Source organism: Tachysurus vachellii, chromosome 14, assembly GCF_030014155.1.
Source record: "Tachysurus vachellii isolate PV-2020 chromosome 14, HZAU_Pvac_v1, whole genome shotgun sequence".
NCBI classification, from domain to species: domain Eukaryota; kingdom Metazoa; phylum Chordata; class Actinopteri; order Siluriformes; family Bagridae; genus Tachysurus; species Tachysurus vachellii.
The window spans coordinates 8,790,477-8,799,700 of NC_083473.1; positions in this window are offsets into that span (position 1 = coordinate 8,790,477).

Consider the following 9,224-nt stretch of genomic DNA (forward strand, 5'->3'; position numbering starts at 1 on the left):
CCTGGTTTGTGGTTTTAATTGGATGCCGCAAATGACATATTGTTACACTTTTCCACCAAACAGAAGGACATGGTGCAAACAAAATCAGGGTAAATCAATTACCCTTCTTATGCAGGTTCCTTACAGAGAAGTGCAGATTAAAGGGGTTTAACACAATGCCACTATCGGTATCTATTAGGTATCTATCTGTTTAGTGCTCCACGTCTTCATAACTGTATCTGTATTTGGATTTAAATCAGATGTGGGTGTGGCCTAAATTGGAAGTGTTTTGTATACACCCTACCTACATAGCCATCATTTTTTACCTGGGACAATTTCCAGTGAGATTATTTGTTTCCAGTTCTCAGAATATAAACAAACTAGTAGCTAATTTAAACCCTGATGAGGCAGTAACTAAGGGTGAATGAATGAATGAATGAATGAATGAATGAATGAATGCTATTAATGCATTGCTGTAAATACATTATTAACATTCATGTTAATGACTCTGGTCTTTCTTGTCCTTCAAGCGTCTGACCTTTCACTCTCATGAGAATAAAAATCTCCTGCTAGTGTGATTTATTTATTTTTTTTTTGTTGTTGTTGTTTGTTTGTTTAGTTTATTTCACACCGTCATCCTCAACCAGAGGAAACTTTCTAGTAAACTTTAAATATATATATATATATATATATATATAATATGTTTTTTGACCGTGAATGGTATGTCATGGGTTTGGGTTAGTTACTGTGTTGTGTTATACTTCACTGTCTGATGGAATCATTAGATTCATGCAAAAATGGTAAATTCAGGTATTTTTTACTCTGCTGTTTTTTGCCTTGTTTGGACCAGCCAGAGAAATTGTACCAATTCCTGTTTGCTAACTGTATTCTGAGCTGTGTTATTATTACAAACCTAATTTTCAAAATCCTTGAGGTTAAAAAGCTATTTAACTGTTGCTGTATTTCCCCACCTTCCTCTGTTCTTTGTCCTTCTGGTACTAATGACTATTTTCAATGCACAAACCTGTAATCAATATTTCAAGCACAGGTTTACAGTATAATTTCATAAACCGTGTGGTTTCATGGTTAAATAAGATGGTAATTACAGGTTTGCAGAAGTACAAGAACCACTAGACCGCTTTTCCTTTCAGGTTGACAGTAAATGAACTGCAACCTCAGATGACTTATGTGCTTTACATTTTTTTTTACACCCACTCAAGTAATTTGGGGTGATAAACATCGTGTGTGTGTGTGTGTGTGTGTGTGTGTGTGTGTGTGTGTGTGTGTGTGTGTGTGTGTGTCTGTGTGTCTGTGTGTCTGTGTGTGTGTGTGTGTGTGTGTGTGTGTGTGTGTGTGTGTGTGTGTGTGTGTGCTGTAAAACCCAAGCACTGTGGCTTGGCTGCCTGCCACAATTGAACAAAAACAGATAAAATAAATGGGCTGCTGTAATTACTATAATTTTATTCACTTGTCTCTTTCCTTCATGTAAGGTATTTACTTTAAATCTTTTATGATAGTTTTTAAAAAGGTGCAGCTGTCAATAAAATATATTTAATATATATATTCCACATTGCACAAGACATAACAATACACAAAATAATAACACAATATCTACTTAATAATAAGACCAGATAAAAGTTCAAGTTCAAGATTTTCTTTATTGTCAACTCTTCCACATGTACAGTACATACATAGAGAATTGAAATTGTATTTCTCTCAGTCCCAAGGTGCATACAGATAATATTAACAATGGAAATTAAATAAAGCAGTGCAAGGCATATGCAGATAAAGTGCAAATGAGCAGACCAATGTTGTACAAAGTGACTGGTGCATATTGTCGTATGTTAGTGGGAGGGGGGAGTGGAAGGACCTGGGGATGTGGGATCTGGAGGGGTGGGTTGGGTTCATAGATCTGTGGTGCCTGGGGCAGAAAAGGGAAGTGGAGGCAGGTTCGAGAGCGAGTTCAGCTTCCTGACAGCCTGATGAATGAAGCTGTACTTCAATCTGTTGGTCCTGGCCCGGAGACTCCGCAGTCTCCTCCCTGATGGCAGCAGATTGAAGAAGCTGTGTAATGGGTGGGTGGGATCACCTGCAATGCAGAGGACTTTGCGGGTGAGACGGGTCTCGTAAATGTCCTGGAGGGAGGGGAGAGAGACACCAATAATCTTTTCAGCTGCTCTCACTATGCACTGTAGCATCCCTGTAGCGTCTTCCGGCAGGATGCGTTGCAAGCACCATACCACTGGCTCTTCTCAGTTTGCGGAGGAAGTAGAGACGCTGCTGTGATTTCTTGGTCAGTGCTGCTGCGTTTTCAGTCCAGGAGAGGTTCTCTGTGATGTGCACAACCAAGAACTTGGTGCTACTCACTCTCTCCACAGTGGCACCATTGATGGTCAGAGGAGCATGGTGAGTGCGCTCTCCTGAAGTCGACAACAATCTCCTTCGTCTTCTCCATGTTCAGAGAAAGATTGTATCACTGCACCACCCGGCCAGGCGTCTCACCTCGCTCCTGTAGTTTGTCTCATCTTTGTTGATGTGAGGTACATAAGGGGACAATTCACACGCCTACAATACTGAAACGATTTAAAATTGTCAGTGAATGCTGGACGGTAAATTTCATGACCCTGCTTGGCCAGTGCTCTGTGTTTGCTTGTTATGGGAATTACGTACTGTACATCAACTGAGCTTAAGTAAAATGTAACAATGAAGTTCTGTTCAGTTTATGTCAGAAGCACCCATGTACAATTTATTATCTATCTATCTATCTATCCATCCATCAATCCATCCATCCATAGAGGTGTGTGTGTGTGAGTGTGAGAGAGCTGTAAAACCGAACCTGTGTGTGTGTGTGTGTGTGTGTGTGTGTAAATCTTACAGATGTATTACTAGCAGAAAGTTGGTGGTACCATGGTTGTGTTTCTGCCTCACAGCTACAAGGCCTCCGAGTGTGTGGAATTTCACCTGTTCCTCCTGTGTCTTTGTAGATTTTCTCTGGTTTCACAAAATGTAGGTGGCTGGAATGGGTTTGCTAAATGCCCTTAGGTGTGTGAGAGAGAGTAAGTGTGAGAGAGTGTGAGACTGAGTGTGTGAGTGAGTGAGTGAGATTGTGAGAGAGTGAGTGTGAGTGTGATTGAGTGAGTGTGTGTGAGTGAGAGTAAGTGAGATTGTGAGTGTGAGAGTGTTTTCTACAGCGTGTGAATGTGTCTCTTAAAAATCTGTGACCACCCTCTAGTGGCCACATTGATGTACTGCACCAACCAGCAACCAGCCCTTCTAGCGTTTTCTGACAGTCTACAGTATATTTAGGAATATAATCAATTTAAATTTAAAGGGTTGAAGAATCCATACATTAAATCAACACATTTTGCATTTTATATTTGAGGCATTTTTGACTTACACAAGTATCATAAACACATCCTCATGCGAGTAAGCTATGTCCACCGCCTGGGTGCCAGGACACAGAACCCTGAGCGATTTAAGTAGTGCTGGAGAGCAAAGTGTGATAATACACCAGTGATTGTATTAAACCCAGTGTTTATCTAGGATCTGGGATGCATGTGTTCGAGTTAAAGTAAAGAATAAGAGTTGCTGCTGAACTCCAGCAAAATATGAAGTATAAAAAGTGGTGCAGAAAGTGGTGTTGTCATTTCACAGCTCCAGGGTTTAATCCAGGCCACGGGTTACTGTCTGTTCTCTCTGTCCCTGTGGGTTTCCTCAGGGCTTTTCGTTTACTTCCAGCTCCTAAGAATATGCTGGAAGGTTGACTTCTTGCTCTGTGACATGTGGCATGTGGCGTGGTGTCTGGTGATGACTGGCATTCATTCTTTTGTGTATTCTCACTTTGGTTCCTTGGAGTCTTAAAGTCAAGGATTGCCATTGCTGGGCCCTTAAACAAGGCCCTTAACCCTCCCTGCTCCAAGTGTACTGCATCATATATTCACTGTGAGGTAATGTATATGGGACAAATATAGGCTTTGGAAAGGATAAGATTCAGGATAGTGCTCCAGAGGTCCAAGCTGAATAATCTCAAAACGAACAAAGGAACCACTTCTGAACCTTTGAGCAAACATGTGAGCCCTCGTTTCCTTTGCTTCTTTCTCAGATTCACTTGTACTTCACTTGTGTGTCAGTATGAATAAACTCTTCTCCCAAACAAATGTATGTAAATGTGAAAACCGGTCTATTGTAGGCTTTTAAGGTTTCATGTTCAAGACAGTTTGTCTGTTGTACCTGATGAATAAAAATCAGTGTTCAGTATTCATGCAATGATGCTTCACTGTACACTGACTATACATTATTGATGCTGCTTTGAAACATCGTCCCTGCAATATCCAGCCTCCGTTTCTTCATTTGTTAATATCTCTTTATACAGAATATTTATAATATTTTTACAAAGAACATTTTTTACAGTTCACTAAGACCAAATGAACCACATACTGTTCAGGCTTTTAAAAAGTGCACATTTTTTCCCACTGTCAAATTCTCCTATTCTTGCTGAGACCTTTTACTGAGTGCTTACAATAAATCATGTTTCCATGCAACAGAGGCAATTAACAGCTTAATCATTTTGCTAGCAGGGAATAAATGATTGGTATAATTATGCCTCTATTGCTAGAATTCTCAGAATTATAATGAAAAATGCGCATAAACTCCTCCGTCTCCCTGTAATATGAACTTTTGTTTTGTTTCAATTGTCTGAAATGTAAAAATGTAAATTACTAAACAATCCGTTGTGCCCTAGGAAAACCTACTCTGAAATATCCAGGATATTAATCTATCACTGAGAAACACACAATCAGTCACATGTAGAATAAATATGGTAGACAAAAATTAGTTTTATTTATTTAGTTATTTATGTTGAAGAAAAAGACACAGTATTGTGTTTCGACACAGTAAAGCAGATGAAACTTTAGATATAACTTTAGCAAACAGAAGGTACAATACTGCTTCTACACACAGCCGCAGGTCGAACAGCACACAATGTCCTCGATACAGCATTTGGAGCCTCCAGTGTCCTAATTTCTCTTTCTCTCTCTTGCAGACCTTCATTTTTAACCCTATATTTAACCCCTAATTTTTTTGGATGATTTTCCTGCTGGAAGCTTCAACCATGACCCAGTCGTCACTTATTAGCAGAAGCAAGGATATTTTTATTTCGAATCTCCTGGACTTCCATTAACAAGGATTTGAGGATAAGCCACATCACAGATCATTGACTTTTTTTTTTTTTTTTTGCACAATCGTCCTTCTTTTTATGCCTTCTTTTCACACCTGCACCATTGAGAGCATTCTAATGAGAAGCATCACAGCCTGGTTTGGGAACAGCACAAAAAAGGATAGACGTAACTCCAGAAGGTTGTGGGATTAGCTGAGCGAATTATCCTAACTGGTCATCCTGACCTGAAGGCGATCTACAGTAAGTGTTGCGGGCTAAGAAGAGAAGAACCTCAGGCCATCATGGACTCTTCTCTCTGTTGTGGTCAGGAAAGCACTTCTGCTCACTGATGGCAAACAGAGAGAATGAGGAGAAGCTTTTTACTGCAAAACATTCAGAACCTTCAACAAGGACAACACTTAGACTCTGGACTTTTCTGTATATTGTCTGCACAACACACACTTCCTGTATTGGATTTTGTTAGCGATTCACTAAACATCACTCCATTAATCCAGTAATAGTTTTATGGCAGTTCTGAAATTTAACCCAACCTCAAAACCTTAGCATCTATGACACCATTACCTCATTTACATCATCTACAGCATTACTTCAGATTCCAACTAGAACTAGATGCCAACTCCATGTGGTGTTTAAGGACAACAACCACCTCATCAATACGTGATTGTCAGACTGTATCTGATTGTAGAAAGGACATTATTCATAATAACACCCTCTGGTGTTTATACTAATTTATAATCACACTTTCCAGTTTTAACTAATGAAGATGAGGTTTTCTTTTGTGTCTGGTTCCTCTCAAGGTTCCTCTTCCATCTAAGGAAGTTTTTCTTTTCTCGGTGGCTTAGTGGTTAGCACGTTTGCCTCACACCTCCAGGATTGGGGGTTCGATTCCCGCCTCCGCCTTGTGTGTGTGGAGTTTGCATGTTCTCCCCGTGCCTCGGGGGTTTCCTCCGGGTACTCTGGTTTCCTCCCCCGGTCCAAAGACATGCATGGTTGATTGGCATCTCTAAAATTGTCCGTAGTGTGTGATTGCGTGAGTGAATGAGAGTGTGTGTGTGCCCTGCGATGGGTTGGCACTCCGTCCAGGGTGTATCCTGCCTTGATGCCCGATGACGCCTGAGATAGGCACAGGCTCCCCGTGACCCGAGGTAGTTCGGATAAGCGGTAGAAAATGAGTGAGTGAGAGTGTTGATTCTATGATTAATAAAAGTCTCACACTGAAAATATTTTTTAATATAATTTTGTAGAATCATTCAATTGAAGTAAATTAACGGATCTTAAAGAACAAAGTGTTCTAATTATTCGCACTTCTATAAATTCAGGTTCCCATCACAAACACAACGGTTATATTTTGCTTTTACATCAGTGCTTAGGGACTCTTAAGCTGTCATCCATGTCTTGCAGTATCACTGCGGTATAAATATGACATGACACGGATGCCAAAAATCCCTTAGTCATTCACTGCCAAAGGGAGGATTAAAGAATATGCAAATCAGATGAAACAAACCTCTGTTTATTTTCAGCCATGCCTATAAAAAAAATACTCAAATCTTTTAGGGGAATAATTAATGTTACGTTCAAGCAGAAACCCAAAAGGTCTTCTTTGCATGCGTAGATGATTCACAATTGAATATTTTTAGTATTATATATATATATATATATATATATATATATATATATATATATATATATATATATATATATATATATATATGATAAGATTACATAAAAGTCAACTAAATTACCATAAGGAACCAGGAACAGATTAAAATGAAAATGGAAATCAAAATTATTTTCTGAGTTACAGTATAAGATGATTATAAGATGAAACTAGATTTGTAAAGTTTGTCGCAACAAACTTGATGTTGGCTTTGACAAAGCAAGTGTTTGCAAAAGCCGGTGTTTTTTGGAGGTGGACATAAGGATCAGTGTTACGTTTGGAGGCAAGTGGACAGAAAGCTAGGGTGCAAAAACATTTGGAGGCAAGTGGAGACAAGCATGTGACATCATCCGAATACTCTTGAGGAAGTTCCCCACATTGTGCTGAGTGTTTTATATGTGACATGTCCATGTTGTGCTAATTTTTTATTTTCACGTGACATCACGTGACATCATCAGAATACCTGTAATGAAGTTCCCCTCATTGTTCTGAGTGTTTTGATATGTCACATGTCCATGTTGTAAAAAGTTGTTTGATTTTGCATATTTTGAGGGTGGGGCTGCGGGACAACCGAAAGGCCAGTCGGTACACCAATTTAAAAGTTTGTTCAGAGTATCACCCTAAAGGAGCTGGCCGAGTTTGGTGTAGATAGTTCGAAAGCTTGCTGAGTTATAAACCTCCAAAGTTTATAATGGGAGTCTATGGGAAAAAAGGCCAATTTGAGACCCGGTACCGGACGTACCGGTACTCAGATCGCTTAGAAAAGTAATAGCCTAAAACATCAGACCAGGGTCTACAACATATCCGCATTTGGCTCATGTGGCTCGAAAGCCCTAGGAGGAGTTACTCTTGATAAATTTTTGTCTAAGCTTAAATAGGAAAACAGAATGTTGGCTTCTACAAAGCCAACATAATTAAATATGTTAGAGATGACTGTGAGACTGTGATGATGATGATGGTGATGAAGATGACAGCATTCTCTGTGGAAGGTATTATAAACAGTTTGATTTTTCACAGACAACTTAATAATCAAACTGTTGGGTTTGGTTTATTTAAATATGTCAAGAAACGATGCTTTTCATATGCAGATGAAAGAAAGGTATATAGTAAAACGCAAGTTTTTTTCTCCCTCGGGTTCTTAAGTTTTATGACCTTCTCGTCGTCTTCGCTGCTAAACAACGTTGCCAGGTAACAGGCAAAACAGTGTGGTGTTGTTTGACTGTCCTTCTTTCTTATTCTTCTCTTCAGTTTGTAATTATTTCAGTGGTCTCTCTGTAACAGTCCTTTCCTCCCCCCTTGAGCTCGGACTAACAGCCCCTCTTCTTCTTCTGCAGAAAGCTGGTGGCAATGGTGGTGGTGGTGGTGGTGGTGGTGCTGAGGGGCAGTGAGGGGGCAGTGTGTGGGCTGTGGGGTAGCTCTTTTTATTAAAAGCCAGAGTTCACCACCTCACTTTTGGGAAGAAAAGAAAACAGCACATTCCTGTGATCAGCTCCAAGTCGAGCAGCAGGTGCAGGAATTTGTTTTGATTGCTTTAGTCAGGAAAGCATGAATCTGGAGAGATGTAGGATCTGCCTCTCTATCTGCAATAGCCATGGAGTCAGGTATAAAAGTCATGTGACACTATTACATGAGTGTAACTATTACAACGTCATTTGGATTTAGCTCACTAGCTATTGTAATTTAGTAGCCAGGACATTCCCAGCACAGTTACAGCCTACATTTAATAAATAAATACAAACATACATATATACAGTACATACAATTATCATTTCATTTTGTGTTGTTGGACCATAGTTTATTCCTGAAAGGAAGACAAAAAAGAACAATTTAAAGGGAAAAATTAGCCAGTGAAAAGACCAATAAGGCAAGGGAAATGTAAAAAGGAGAGAAGAAGGCAAAACAGGAAAGATTCAAAAGAAGAGAAAAGAAAAAAATTCTTACTTTCTAATAAAATAAGAAATAAGGAATGAAGACAGGGCGGAATAGAAAAATAAAAAATAAAAAAAGGAAAATATGATAAAAGACAGAAGATAGGTAATGGAAAAGTGAAAGATTAATCAATTCTTTTTTTAATTTATTTCATATTGGAACAGTGTGTGTGTGTGTGTGTGTGTGTGTGTGTGTGTGTGTGTGTGTGTGTGTGTGTGTGTGTGCCTGTGTGTGTGTGTATATGTGTGTGTGTGTATATGTGTACTTCATCAGTTTCTTCATCACATTCTTTTTTTCAGCTCAGGAATGCTGTTTGCTCCATCACTATTGGACTATTTAAAGTTCTGCCTGCAGGCTGGACGGCTGTGTGTCTACATGAAGTCCGACTGAGTGTCAAAAAATATAAAGCACTGGAAAAAGGGGCAAATACACAAATTGTGAATGCAATTTTTAAGCTCCAATATAATGTTGAAGTTGAAGTAT